Source organism: Podarcis tiliguerta (genome assembly GCF_965153285.1).
Source record: "Podarcis tiliguerta genome assembly, chromosome: 4".
Taxonomy (NCBI): domain Eukaryota; kingdom Metazoa; phylum Chordata; class Lepidosauria; order Squamata; family Lacertidae; genus Podarcis; species Podarcis tiliguerta.
The window spans coordinates 770,128-783,482 of NC_139537.1; the positions used below are offsets into that span (position 1 = coordinate 770,128).

The 13,355-nt window shown below is 50.2% G+C and overlaps 1 protein-coding gene and 1 long non-coding RNA gene across 2 annotated transcripts in view; one reads left to right on the forward strand and one right to left on the reverse strand.

Annotated features, from left to right (window-relative positions):
* The window catches only part of HPX (hemopexin), a 512,404-nt gene that overhangs the window by 488,088 nt on the left and 10,961 nt on the right, over positions 1-13,355 (forward strand). The gene's annotated exons all lie outside the window — the stretch shown is intronic.
* The window catches only part of LOC310675858, a 36,317-nt gene that overhangs the window by 18,910 nt on the left and 4,052 nt on the right, over positions 1-13,355 (reverse strand). The gene's annotated exons all lie outside the window — the stretch shown is intronic.

A 13,355-nucleotide genomic window follows, 5' to 3' on the forward strand; every position in this document is an offset into this window, starting at 1 on the left:
TCCGCTTGGCCGTTGGTCTGCGGGTGTCTCGCCGACGCTAGGTTGATCTTGACGTTCAGGAAACCCATCAGCTTCTGCCAGAAGTTCGAAATGAACTGGCGCCCCCTGTCGGACAAGATAGACCGTGGCAGACCGTGCACCCTGAAGACGTGGTCTATGAACAGTTTGGCGGTCTGTTCTGCCGTGGCCACCTTCGCGCATGGAATGAAGTGGGCCATTTTAGTGAACATGTCCACCACCACTAGCACTGCCGTTTTACCCCTTGAGCTGGGTAAATCCGTGACAAAGTCCAGGGCCACCCTCTCCCACGGTTCGCTCGGGGTCTGCAGCGGTTCGAGCAGTCCCGCCGGAGGTTTGTGCACTGACTTGGCCCTTTGGCAGGTGTCGCACCTCGAGACGTACTCCGCGACTTCCCCCCTCATCTTGGGCCACCAAAAATCTCTGGCAACTAGTTCTGCCGTCTTCTCCTTGCCAAAGTGCCCGGCGGTGGGTGCGTCGTGCAACTGCTGCAGTACTTTCGCACGGAGGTCGTCTCCCGGTACATAGAGTGCTCCTCTGCGGATGAGCAATCCGTCCCGTACTTGGAACTCGTCGTCCTTCACCGTGCCCTTGTGCACCTCCTCCATCTTGGCTCGTGCGAAGGGGTCCTCCTGCAGTGCTCGACGGACCGCCTCCAGGTCCACGGTTGCTGAAGCGCACGCCCACGCTTTCGGAGCGAAAATGTGTTTGGCCGCTGCTGGTGCCGCCTCTTCGAGGTATTGCGGCTTTCTGGACAGTGCATCCGCCATGATGTTGTTGTCGCCTGGGATGTATTCTATCCTGAAGTCGAAATCCGCAAAGAATTCCGCCCATCTGATGTGCCGCTGGTTCAGGAACCTTGCCGTGCGCCAGTACTCCAGGTTCTTATGATCCGTGCGAACCTGCACTGTGTGTTTGGCCCCGACGAGGAAGTCATAGAATCATAGAATCATAGAATCATAGAGTTGGAAGAGACCACAAGGGTCATCGAGTCCAACCCCCTGCCAAGCAGGAAACACCATCAGAGCACTCCTGACATATGGTTGTCAAGCCTCTGCTTAAAGACCTCCAAAGAAGGAGACTCCACCACACTCCTTGGCAGCAAATTCCACTGTCGAACAGCTCTTACTGTCAGGAAGTTCTTCCTAATGTTTAGGTGGAATCTTCTTTCTTGTAGTTTGTATCCATTGCTCCGTGTCCGCTTCTCTGGAGCAGCAGAAAACAACCTTTCTCCCTCCTCTATGTGACATCCTTTTATATATTTGAACATGGCTATCATATCACCCCTTAACCTCCTCTTCTCCAGGCTAAACATGCCCAGCTCCCTTAGCCGATCCTCATAAGGCATTGTTTCCAGGCCTTTGACCATTTTGGTTGCCCTCCTCTGTACACGTTCTAGTTTGTCAGTGTCCTTCTTGAACTGTGGTGCCCAGAACAGGACACAGTACTCCAGGTGAGGTCTGACCAGAGCAGAATACAGTGGCACTATAACTTCCCTTGATCTAGATGCTATACTCCTATTGATGCAGCCCAGAATTGCATTGGCTTTTTTAGCTGCCGCGTCACACTGTTGGCTCATGTTAAGTTTGTGGTCAACCAAGACTCCTAGATCCTTTTCACATGTACTGCTCTCAAGCCAGGTGTCACCGATCTTGTATTTGTGCCTCTCATTTTTTTTGCCCAAGTGCAATACTTTACATTTCTCCCTGTTAAAATTCATCTTGTTTGTTTTGGCCCAGTTCTCTAATCTGTCAAGGTCGTTTTGAAGTGTGATCCTGTCTTCTGGGGTGTTAGCCACCCCTCCCAGTTTGGTGTCATCTGCAAATTTGATCAGGATGCCCTTGAGTCCATCATCCAAGTCGTTGATAAAGATGTTGAATAAGACCGGGCCCAAGACAGAACCCTGTGGCACCCCACTAGTCACTCTTCTCCAGGATGAAGAGGAACCATTGATGAGCACCCTTTGGGTCCGGTCAGTCAGCCAGTTACAAATCCACTGAGTGGTAGCATAGTCAAGACCGCATTTTACCAGCTTCTTTACAAGAATATCATGGGGCACCTTGTCAAATGCCTTGCTGAAATCAAGGTAGACTACATCCACTGCGTTCCCTTCATCTACCAGGCTTGTAATTCTGTCAAAAAATGAGATCAGGTTAGTCTGACATGACTTATTTTTCAGAAATCCATGCTGACTATTGGTGATCACAGCATTCCTTTCTAGGTGCTCACAGATTGATTGCTTAATGATCTGCTCCAGAATCTTCCCTGGTATTGATGTTAGACTGACTGGGCGGTAATTATTTGGGTCCTCTCTTTTCCCCTTTTTGAAAATAGGGACAACATTTGCCCTCCTCCAGTCTGCCGGGACTTCGCCTGTTCTCCAGGAATTCTCAAAGATGACTGCCAGTGGTTCTGAGATCACATCTGCCAGTTCTTTTAATACTCTTGGATGCAGTTCATCTGGCCCTGGAGACTTGAATACATCTAAACTAGCCAAGTATTCTTGTACTATCTCCTTAGTTATTCTGGGCTGTGTTTCCTCTGCTGAATCATTTCCTCCAAATTCTTCAGGTCGGGCATTGTTTTCTTTATCGGAGAAGACTGAGGCAAAGAAGGCATTGAGGAGTTCAGCCCTTTCTGTGTCCCCTGTTTGCATTTCACCATCTTCTCCTCTGAGTGACCCCACTGTTTCTTTGTTCTTCCTTTTGCTACGAACATACCCATAGAAGCCTTTTTTGTTGCTTTTAACCTCTCTAGCAAGCCTGAGTTCATTCTGTGCTTTAGCTTTTCTGACTTTGTGTCTACACGTGCTGGCTATTTGTTTGAATTCCTCTTTAGTGGTTTCCCCCCTTTTCCATTTTTTGTACACATCATTTTTTAATCTTAACTCAGTTAAAAGTTCTTTAGATAGCCACCCTGGCTTCTTTAGGCACCTTCCATGTTTCCGTCTCATTGGTATTGCCTGAAGTTGTGCTTTTACTATCTCCCTCTTAACAAACTCCCAGCCTTCATGAACTCCCTTTCCTTTTAGTATTACTGTCCATGGGATCTCACCCAGCACTTCCCTAAGTTTTATGAAGTCGGCTTTCTTAAAGTCAAGAAATTGAGTCCTAGTATGCTTGGCTGCTCCTTTCCGTTGTATAGTAAACTTCAGAAGAGCATGATCACTTGCGCCTAATGATCCTTCCACTTCTACCCCATTAACCAGGTCATCGACATTGGTTAGGACCAGATCTAAAATGGCTGTTCCTCTTGTTGCTTCTCCCACTTTCTGGACAATGAAGTTGTCTGCAAGGCCAGTGAGGAATCTGTTTGACCTTATGCTCTTGGCTGAGTTTGACATCCAACAAATATCTGGGTAATTGAAGTCCCCCATTACTACTATCTCCCTTCCTTTTGCATGCTTGGCCATCTGTTCCAGGAAGGCATCATCTATGCCCTCTGTTTGGCTTGGGGATCTATAGTAAACTCCCACAATGAGGTCACTGTTATTCTTCTCTTCCTTAATTTTGACCCAAATGCTCTCACTTTGGCTTTGAGGTTCTAAATCTTGGATCTCTTCACAGGTATACACATCCCTGACATATAACGCCACTCCTCCTCCTTTCTTGTCTGGTCTGTTTCTCTGAAATAGATTGTATCCCTCCATTTTTACATTCCAATCGTGGGACTTATCCCACCAGGTTTCAGTGATGCCTATTATGTCATATTTAGTTTGCTGTACCAAGAGCTCAAGCTCATCTTGTTTATTTCCCATGCTTTGTGCATTAGTGTACAGACATTGAAGTCCATTAGTCATTCCCCCGTGTCTCTTATTTAAGGATTTTTTCCTCCCACCACTAGGTCTGCTTGCTGTTTGCTCCATTTGGTCTATGACATTTGGATGATCATCTTCATCAATTAATAGACTCCTACCTTCAGGAGCACTGTCTCCCTCCCCCACATTAGTCAGTTTAAAGCCCTCCTGATGAGGTTTCTTAGTTTTTTGGCAAAAACATTCCTCCCAACCGTTGTGAGGTGCAGCCCATCGCTTGCCAGAAGTCCATCCTCAAGAAACTGCAGTCCGTGATCTAAGAATCCAAACCGTTCCTGTTTACACCATTTGCGAAGCCAGCTGTTTACTTCCACTATTTTCCTCTCTCTCCCTGGGCCACGTCGTTCAACTGGGAGGACAGATGAGATGACGATTTGTGCATTTAATTGCTTCAATTTCCTGCCCAGAGCCTCGTAGTCTCTTTTGATCTTCTGGAGGCTATTGCTTGCAGTGTCATTGGTTCCCACATGAACCAAGAGGAAGGGGTATTTGTCAGTGGGTTTTATGATTCCTTGCAGTCGTTCAGTTACATCTTGGATCTTAGCCCCGGGGAGACAGCACACTTCCCGAGACATCTTGTCAGGCCCACAGATCACTGCTTCTGTTCCCCTCAGTAGGGAATCCCCTATCACCACTACACGCCTTCTCTTAGGTTTGGTCAGGGTTCTTCCGTGAGCGGTCCGTTCCAAGGTCGCCTGCACATTCCCTGAGGACTGACTTTGCTGCTCATCTTCATATACGTGATCGACTGTAATGAGGGAGAGATCCTCAAATGGAGTCTGCTCTTCGTCTTCCATGCTAGGGGAGAGGACCTCAAAGCGATTGTGTATTTCTAGACAATCAGAGTGAACCCTGGGCCTCCTACTTCTTTGAGTCACGTTTCTCCACATATCGGGCTCCTGTGTTGGTGAACTAGCCTCCTTCTCAGGGGAGTGCCGCCACGCCTTGAATGCTGCATGAATGGCCAGCAACTCCCTGTCCCAGATGGTGTAGTTCTGCTCCGACTTGCTGAGCTTCCTAGAGTAGAAGGCACACGGTCTCCAGTCCCCATGCGGGTCCTTCTGCAGCAGTACGGCGCCCACGGCTCTGTCTGAGGCGTCTGTTTCAACCCTCATCGGTTTGCTGGGATTCACATGCAGTAGCTGCCCTTCGGACGAGAAGAGACGCTTAAGGTTCTGGAAGGACTGCTCCACTTGCTCCGTCCAGATGAACTTCTTCTTCTTGGAGCTGAGCGTGTCGGTAATGGCCGCCGTCTGCATCGCGAACCCCTTGATGAACTTGCGGTAAAAGTTGGCGAATCCCACAAACCGCTGGACCTCCTTCCGATTGCGCGGGCTCTTCCAGTCCAACACTGCGCGAACCTTGGCGCTGTCCATGGCAGGCCCCTTGTCCGACAGCTTGTAGCCCAGGAAATCCACCTCCTTCCTGTCGAACTGGCACTTCTCCAGCTTGGCATACAGCCGATGCTCCCGCAGTCTCTGCAGAACTTCCTTGACGTCACCTTCGTGGGTCTCCTCAGATTCGGAGAATATCAGGATGTCGTCCAAGAAGCAGACGCATTTCTTGTAGAGGAGACCCGCCAGGACATGATGCATGAAGGCTTGAAAACAGTGAGCGCCATTTTGTAAACCGAAGGGCATAACTCTGTATTCATATGTGCCCAGGGGCGTGAACATGGCAGTCTTCCACTCGTCTCCTTCCCGTATGCGAATCAGGTTGTACGCCCCTCGCAGATCCAATTTTGTAAAAACGCGTCCTTTCCTCACCGTTGCAAGCAGGTCATCTATTTTGGGCATGGGAAAGGCCGTGGGCTTGGTCTTGGCATTTAAGAGCCTGAAATCAACTACAAGCCTCTTTTGGGACGTGTCCTTTTTCTTCACAAAGAATACAGGACTGCCCCCCGCTGCCTTCGACTCCCGGATGAAACCGCGCTTCAAGTTGAGGTCTATGAACTCCTTGAGCTCCTGTAGCTCGTCCTCAGACATGGAATACAGTTTCCCGGCTGGCAGCGTCGCTCCTGGCAGGAGGTCAATCTTGCAGTCATAGGGCCTGTGGGGAGGCAGCTTGTCCGCTTCCTTCTCGCAGAAAACCTCCAAAAACGCTGCGTACTTGCGCGGCACTGCTTGCAGCGTGCCTAATTGTAGCTGCGAGTCGTCCCCTCCTTCTTCCGGGCTAGGAAGGATGCAATGTTCTGCGCAATAGGAGGAGCCGAAGGTCAGTTGGCGCTGGTACCACGCCAATGCTGGGCTGTGCCTGTGCAGCCAACTCATGCCTAAGACTACCGGCGTGTCCGACAGGTGGGTGACATTGAAGCTGATGACTTCTTGGTGATTTCCAATCCGCATCACCATTGGTTGCGTTTGTTGCACCACCTGCCCCCCTAACAAGTCTCTGACATCCACCGTGACAACGTTCAGGGGCAGCGTGGCTGGTAGCAGTGGTATATTGTGCTGCTGAATGAATTCCAGTCCTATAAAGTCAGCGTTACTGCCGGAGTCAATGGTGATCGGCACCTCCAGAGTGCGTCCATTGGGCAGTTGGAGAGACGCTGTAAGCTGCACCACTGGTTTGGGTGGGAGGGGGTCTGTGGGTTGCAAAAGTGCTGGGGATTGCTTCATTGACTTGTCTGGCTGGACCCCAGTGCCTCTTCCTCCAGCCGGACTCTGTCGTTTAACTGTTGCTGTGTTTTCAATTGAGCTGCGTCTGTGACTGTTGCCGAGGCTGCAGTGTGCTTGTGGAGCCTCTGGGGACACTCTTTCGCCATGTGTTGAGCACTGTCGCAGATGTAGCACTTCCTGTTCCCTCTAGGAGGCTTCGTTTTGGCTGCTCCCGGTGTTAGGGCTCTGGTAGCTGACTGAGCCCTGGCACCTCCTATCTCCATCGGCTCTTCTCCCCCTCCCTGCGAGGGTGTGGATTGCGCACGCGCTGCTTCTCTGGGAGAGAAGGGAGGTGCTCTGGCTGGTGCCCTTCCCCAACGCCCTTCTTCCCTGTTCCAAGGACGTTCCTCCAGATGCACCCCGATCTCCAGAGCCCTCTGGACTACTTGCTGGGTGCTCCTTGGCCTCTCCCCCCTTCCAATCTCCGCTTTTACATCTGCATTCAAGCCCTCCCAAAAGAGGTCTCTCACTGGCTTAGAATCTTTTTGCCATCCCAGTGCATGAACTAGTCCGAAAAAGCGTGCATGGTACTGCCTCACGCTGGCTTTGCCCTGTTTAAGTCCATGTATGTCCCTCCGGGCAATGTCGATGTCTATCTTTGATAAAAAACACGAGTCCATTGCTTTAATGAAAGCCTTCGCATCCTGGAGCGCCGGATCATTATCTCTCCATAAATTCCTCAGCCACGTTTTGGCCTCCCCATGCAAATGGGACAAGATAAATCCCACTTTCTCTCTTTCATCTCTAAAGTCTTTGTCAAGCAGCTCCAGCGCAAACAGCAGGTCTGCTCTGAAGTTGGGGTACTGCTGTAGACTCCCGTCAAAATGAGATACAAGGCTGCCTCCCCTTCTCCCCAAGCCGATGCCCTCTGTTTTGGATCCCGGTGGCCCTTGTTTAGAAAGCACGTCCAACCTGACTTGGAGATCCCGGCAGGCGTTAACCATTTCCTCCTCTCTTTTCCTGGATGCAAGCACCTCCGTGCTGAGTTGTGTCACAGCTTCTTGCAGGGCTGTTAGTTGCTCTTCCGTAGTCATCTTGCCTGAGTTTTGTGAGCTCTGGAGGCACCCCTCTTCTTCCCTCGCTGCGTTGACTCACGTGGCGAGGTTCTAGGTGCCAAAAGCAGTGCAGACGGAGCTTACTGTCAGGGCTGGCTCCGGGTCCCAGCTCACCAAGGACCAACGCTAGCCGGTAGTAAAAGTATCAAAGTCTTTATTGAAGAATAGATTCCATTTCAAAGCCTCAGCGTCCCAGCCCTACATCTGGACTCTAGACCGGCGAAGCTCCGTCTGAGTCCCCGCCCCCTGCGCACCAGTTTAAGACTCTAATCTTACTCCACCTCTTCCTTCTCTCTCTCTTCCTCTGGGTCCTACTACCCCCCGGGGTCTCCTCCCTCCGGGACTCTTCTGAGGCAGACGTTGACCCCTCTGACTCCTCCCCCTCTCTTCGGCGGGCTTTAGGACCTGGCTCCCTACCCGGGCTGCCCACCTTGCCGCCCTCCTGTACATTTGAACTTGGCGCGCGCGCGCGTTTAACTTTCCTGATGACCGTTTCCTCGCTCCCTGACGAGGGTGTGGTCCCTCCTGCCTCACGTTCTCCCGCTGCCCGCGCGCCCCCTGATCCCGATGCCTGGGACTCCTCCCCCCTACTGCGCTCTGGGGGGGACGCTGGTCCGGATTTCCAGCTGCTACTCTCTGAGTCCCCTCTGGCCCCTTCTTCCCGAGGTGCCCCCCTGGGCACTCCCCTTGCCCTGACTATGGGGGCCCCTTTCTGTGAATCTTCCGAGTCACTGGAGAGACTCAGAGACCTCGGACTGCTGTCTTCGCTGACATTTCCTTCGGACTCCTCCCCCTCACTCTCCACTTCCTCCCTCTCCTGTGACTCTGTACCTGAACCCCTGACAGCTCCTAATAGCAGTGGTTCCACACCAATAAATGTGTGGGAATCTTTTGCAAAAACCCTCCATGTTTCTTCCTTTTGCCTAACCCAGCAGGTATCAATAGATGAAATCCTTGGCTCTTGCCTTATCCCTGTTTGCCATGATCCTTTTGATATGCAAAATGATACCTGGTTTTATTCATCCCTACCCCAAGAAGATTCTCTCCGCACCCTTGGTTATTCCGGTTATCATAACTGGGGTACCCAAGTGCGCCAACACCCACCTTTGGCCATCGATTTGTTGACCCCATACGTGGCTTCTTTTAATGTCACTTGTGCCCGTATGGTCAATTGCACAAAACCCAACTGTGTGAAAATGGGCAAGGATAATTTTAATTGCTCTAATTATGTAAATATTTCCTATGAAATATGGCCAGTGATCCACATTTTATAACACATACCTCATTAATACTTTCACAGCCACAGATAGAACCAACAATCCTCCAATTAACCCAGGAGGGAGAGGGGGATTGACAGTTAATGAAACACCATGGGACTATCCCCCCCCCCCCCCGCTTGGGGTGCGGTTGGTTGGGTTTTATCTTCTAGGGATACTTACCCTATCAGACCTCCACCTCTTTCCCATACCATTTTGACCCAGGAGTCCTGGCCCAAGGATGACTTGTTATTGAGGGGATGTTACCCATCTATTGGGGAGGCTAGTATGGGATCTGGGATTTCCACAATTGAAGGGCTAGGGAGGAATGGCGGTGGGGCTAGATATCTCTATTGGCGAAGGGTTTCGAGAGGCAGTGATCCTCGAACCCCTTCCAATCTACGCCCCATCCCAAGGGATGAGGGTAGGAAGAGCAAGGATTACACACCTCTGTCATTGGTGTTGTGCAATGCCAGGTCCGTAGGCAACAAAACCGCCACCATGCGTGACTTTTTTATCTCTCAGGGGATTGACCTGGCTTGCGTGACGGAGACCTGGGTACGGGAAGGCGAAGTAGTCTCCCTACATGAGATAACACCCCCAGGTTTCTCTGTCCTCCATCAATCGCGGACTGTGGGTCAGGGGGGAGGAGTAGCGTTGTTATTCCGGGAGGATTGCTCTTTCAGAGCTCTGCCATCACCGGCGATCTCCGGCATTGAATGTGTTGGTCTTGTGTGGGGCACCAAGGAGAGTTTGGCTGTCTGGCTGGTGTACCGACCACCCAGCACACTGGCAGCCACCCTGTCAGACCTGCTGGAGGTGGTGGCGGGCTGGGCCTTGGAGTTCCCAAACCTACTGGTTTTGGGAGACTTCAGCGTCCATGCCGATGCCGTTCCCTCCTCACAGGCTCTGGACCTAGTGACTTCCATGGCAACACTAGGGCTCTCCCAGTTTGTTTTGGGCCCCACTCATCAAGCAGGCCACACGCTGGATCTGATCTTTGGGGCTGGCATAGATGTGATCATGCTCCCCGCTGTGGAAGTGCCATGGTCTGATCACTACGCTCTGAAAGCCAAGATTGACTTCCCGCTCCTCCCTGGCTCGGGTGGCGAACCTATTTGGGCTCGTCCGCGAAAACTGATGGATCCTGATAGATTCCGACAAGCCTTGCGGAACCCTGCTCCTCCTGGCGACTCATTAGATGACCTTGTTGAGGACTGGAATAACCGGCTCTTGGCAGCCATTGATGAGATCGCGCCTAAGCGCCCTCTACGACCCCGTCGAAACCGGGCACCTTGGTTTACTGAGGAGCTCCGGAAAATAAAGCGGGATCTCAGACGGCTAGAGCGAGTATGGCGACGGACTCGTGACGGAGCCTCAAGAACATCTTATAGGATGCTTATGAAAGCTTATGAGATGGCTATGAAAGCTGCTAAAAAATCTTACTATGCAGCTTCCATTGCATCCGCTAGCTCTCGCCCGGCACAACTTTTTAGAATAATTCGGTCAATAACATCCTTAGGAGGACAACCAAATTTAAGCACAAATTCGACCCACAGCTGTGAGGCATTCGCGAGCTTTTTTACGGAGAAAGTCCTGTTGCTCCGCCGTGACCTCCCTGCCAATTTAGATACAGTGACTGAACTGGAGGCCCCTCGACTGACTTCAGGTCCAGTGTTGGACCATTTCGATCGGATACTCCCTGCTGATGTGGATAGATTCCTCCAAGTTAGTAGGCCCACCACCTGCCTCCTTGATCTGTGCCCGTCTTGGCTGATTAGAGAGTGCCCAGATGTTGCGCGGACCCCCCTGGTTGAAATTATCAATTTGTCCCTTGACACGGGGACATTCCCAGGGGAACTGAAGGAAGCAGTGGTGTTTCCACTCTTAAAGAAAACTTCATTAGATCCCTTAGACCTATCCAATTACCGCCCAGTTTCAAATCTTCCATACCTGGGTAAGGTAATTGAGAGAGCGGTCGCTGAACAGCTTGGTAGGTTTCTGGAGGAAACATCGGCATTAGATCCATTTCAGTCCGGTTTTCGTCCTGGTTTTGGGACAGAGACGGCTCTGGTTGCCCTAACAGATGATCTCCGTAGACAACTAGATCGAGGCGGGTCAGGACTGCTGATCCTTTTAGATTTGTCAGCAGCCTTTGACATGGTCGATCATGATCTTCTGGACCACCGCCTCGCAGACGTGGGGATACAGGGCATAGCCCGTAACTGGTTGTGCTCTTTCACCTCTGGTCGGGGACAGAGGGTGGCACTAGGGAGGGAAATGTCATCACGCCACTCCTTGGTGTGTGGAGTGCCGCAGGGCGCAATTCTCTCCCCGATGCTTTTTAACATCTTTATGCGCCCCCTTGCTCAGATTATCCGGAGCTTTGGGCTGTGCTGTCACCAATATGCTGATGACACTCAGCTCTATCTGTTGATGGATGGCCACACCGACTCGGCCCCGAACACACTGACCAGATGTTTGGAAGCTGTGGCTGGATGGTTTCGTGGGAGCCGATTGAAACTAAATCCTTCGAAGACAGAGGTCCCATGGCTAGGTCGGGATGGCATGGGGATGAGGGATCAACTCCCTTCTCTTGCGGGGGCCCAATTAGTGCCATTGCCTTCCATTAAGAGTTTGGGTGTAATCCTTGATGCCTCCCTTTCCATGGAGGCGCAAGTTACAGCAACAGCCAAGGCGACATTTTTCCACCTTCGCCGCATCAAGCAGTTGGTCCCTTACCTTTCCCGCCCCGACCTGGCCACAGTGATCCATGCGATGGTCATCTCCAGGCTTGACTACTGTAATTCGCTCTACGCAGGGCTGCCCTTGAAGCTGTCCCAGAAACTCCAGCGGGTACAGAATGCTGCAGCGAGGCTCCTCACAGGGTCTCTGCCATGGGAGCATATTCACCCAGTGCTTTTCAAGCTGCACTGGCTCCCGGTAGAGTACAGGGTCAGATTTAAGGTGCTGCTTTTGACCTTTAAAGCCCTTCGCGGCCTAGGACCCTCGTACCTACGGGACCGCCTCTCCTGGTATGCCCCACGGAGAGCCTCAAGGTCCATAAATAACAACACCCTAGTGGTCCCAGGCCCTAAGGAAGTTAGATTGGCTTCAACCAGAGCCAGGGCCTTTTCAACTCTGGCTCCAGCCTTGTGGAACGCTCTGCCTCATGAGACCAGGGCCCTGCAGGATCTGATTTCTTTCCGCAGGGCCTGTAAGACAGAGTTGTTCCGCCTGGCCTTTGGCTTGGAGCCAATTTGATTCCCTCCCTCTCTTTCTTTTTTCTTTTCCTTCTCCTCCTGCGATGAGGCTACATTTTAATATTTTAATGTTCCATTATTTTAATGTTGTACTTTACTTTTGTTTTTAAATTGTAATCATTCATCTTGTTTTTATTATTGCTTGTAAGCCGCTCTGAGCCCGGCCTTGGCTGGGGAGGGCGGGGTATAAATAAAAAATTATTATTATTATTATTATTATTATTATTATTATTACTATGTATATAAGTATACAAAGCTGCCTGAAGGCTGGTTTTGGTCATGCCCAGGCTATACATTCAATTATATTCCAGCAAACATCAGCCATGGCACACCCTGCTGCTTAAGCCGTTTGTCCATCATTTTACCCAAAAAGCAGCATTTGTCCCGCCTTCGATATCGTCGCTCTGTGGAATTAACTAATGATTGTGATGATTCTGTTTCTCTTCCCAGTAGATCTAAATATATCTCTTTAGCTGTTTCTCTCTTAGGAGTCCCTGGATTGGCTGTACGGAATAGTATGAATATTAACTCTTTAGTTTGCTCCGCAGCAAAAGCTCTGAATTTTACTTCACAAGCTTTTCACCTTTTGAATAAAGAACAGAGTGAACTTCGTCATGGACTTCTACAAAATCGTGCTGCCATTGACTATTTGCTCATGCTTCATCATTATGGCTGTGAACAAGTGAATGACGTGTTGTTTCAATATTACTGATAATTCTAAAGCCATTCAAAAGCAAATCTCTCATTTACAAAATCTCACACACCACATTAAACAGGACACTGGATTTTCTGGCCTCTGGGATTCGTTTGCCCAGTGGCTTACTGGCTGGTTGCCAAATCTGACTTGGCTTCATAATCTTGTTCAATATGCTATTGTCATAATGTGTATATTAATTTTGCTATGTTGCTTCATTCAATGTATTCCTGGTCTCATGCATTTTTGGTCTTCTTTTCTTTCTCCTCCTCAGCCCCCTAATAAAATCATTGCTGCCTACTTTGCGAAGTGGCAGCACCAACTGTAAATAACAGGGGAGATGTGGGCAGACTTACTTCGGGCATGCGCTGGCATACCACATATTTTTGTCCCATTCACCCTGAAATCACATAGCAATAAAAAGAAAAAAAAGGGGGAGATGATGGGAAGTTTTGCTTCTGCCTAGAATGTTCAGTTCATGTTCTTAATGCATGGTTGACCACATCTATGGAATGTGATAGTTATGTTCTGTTAAGTCTTGCTATATCAATCATTAGTAACAATTTAATAGGGACCTGTCCAACTCTGTTCCTTTCCC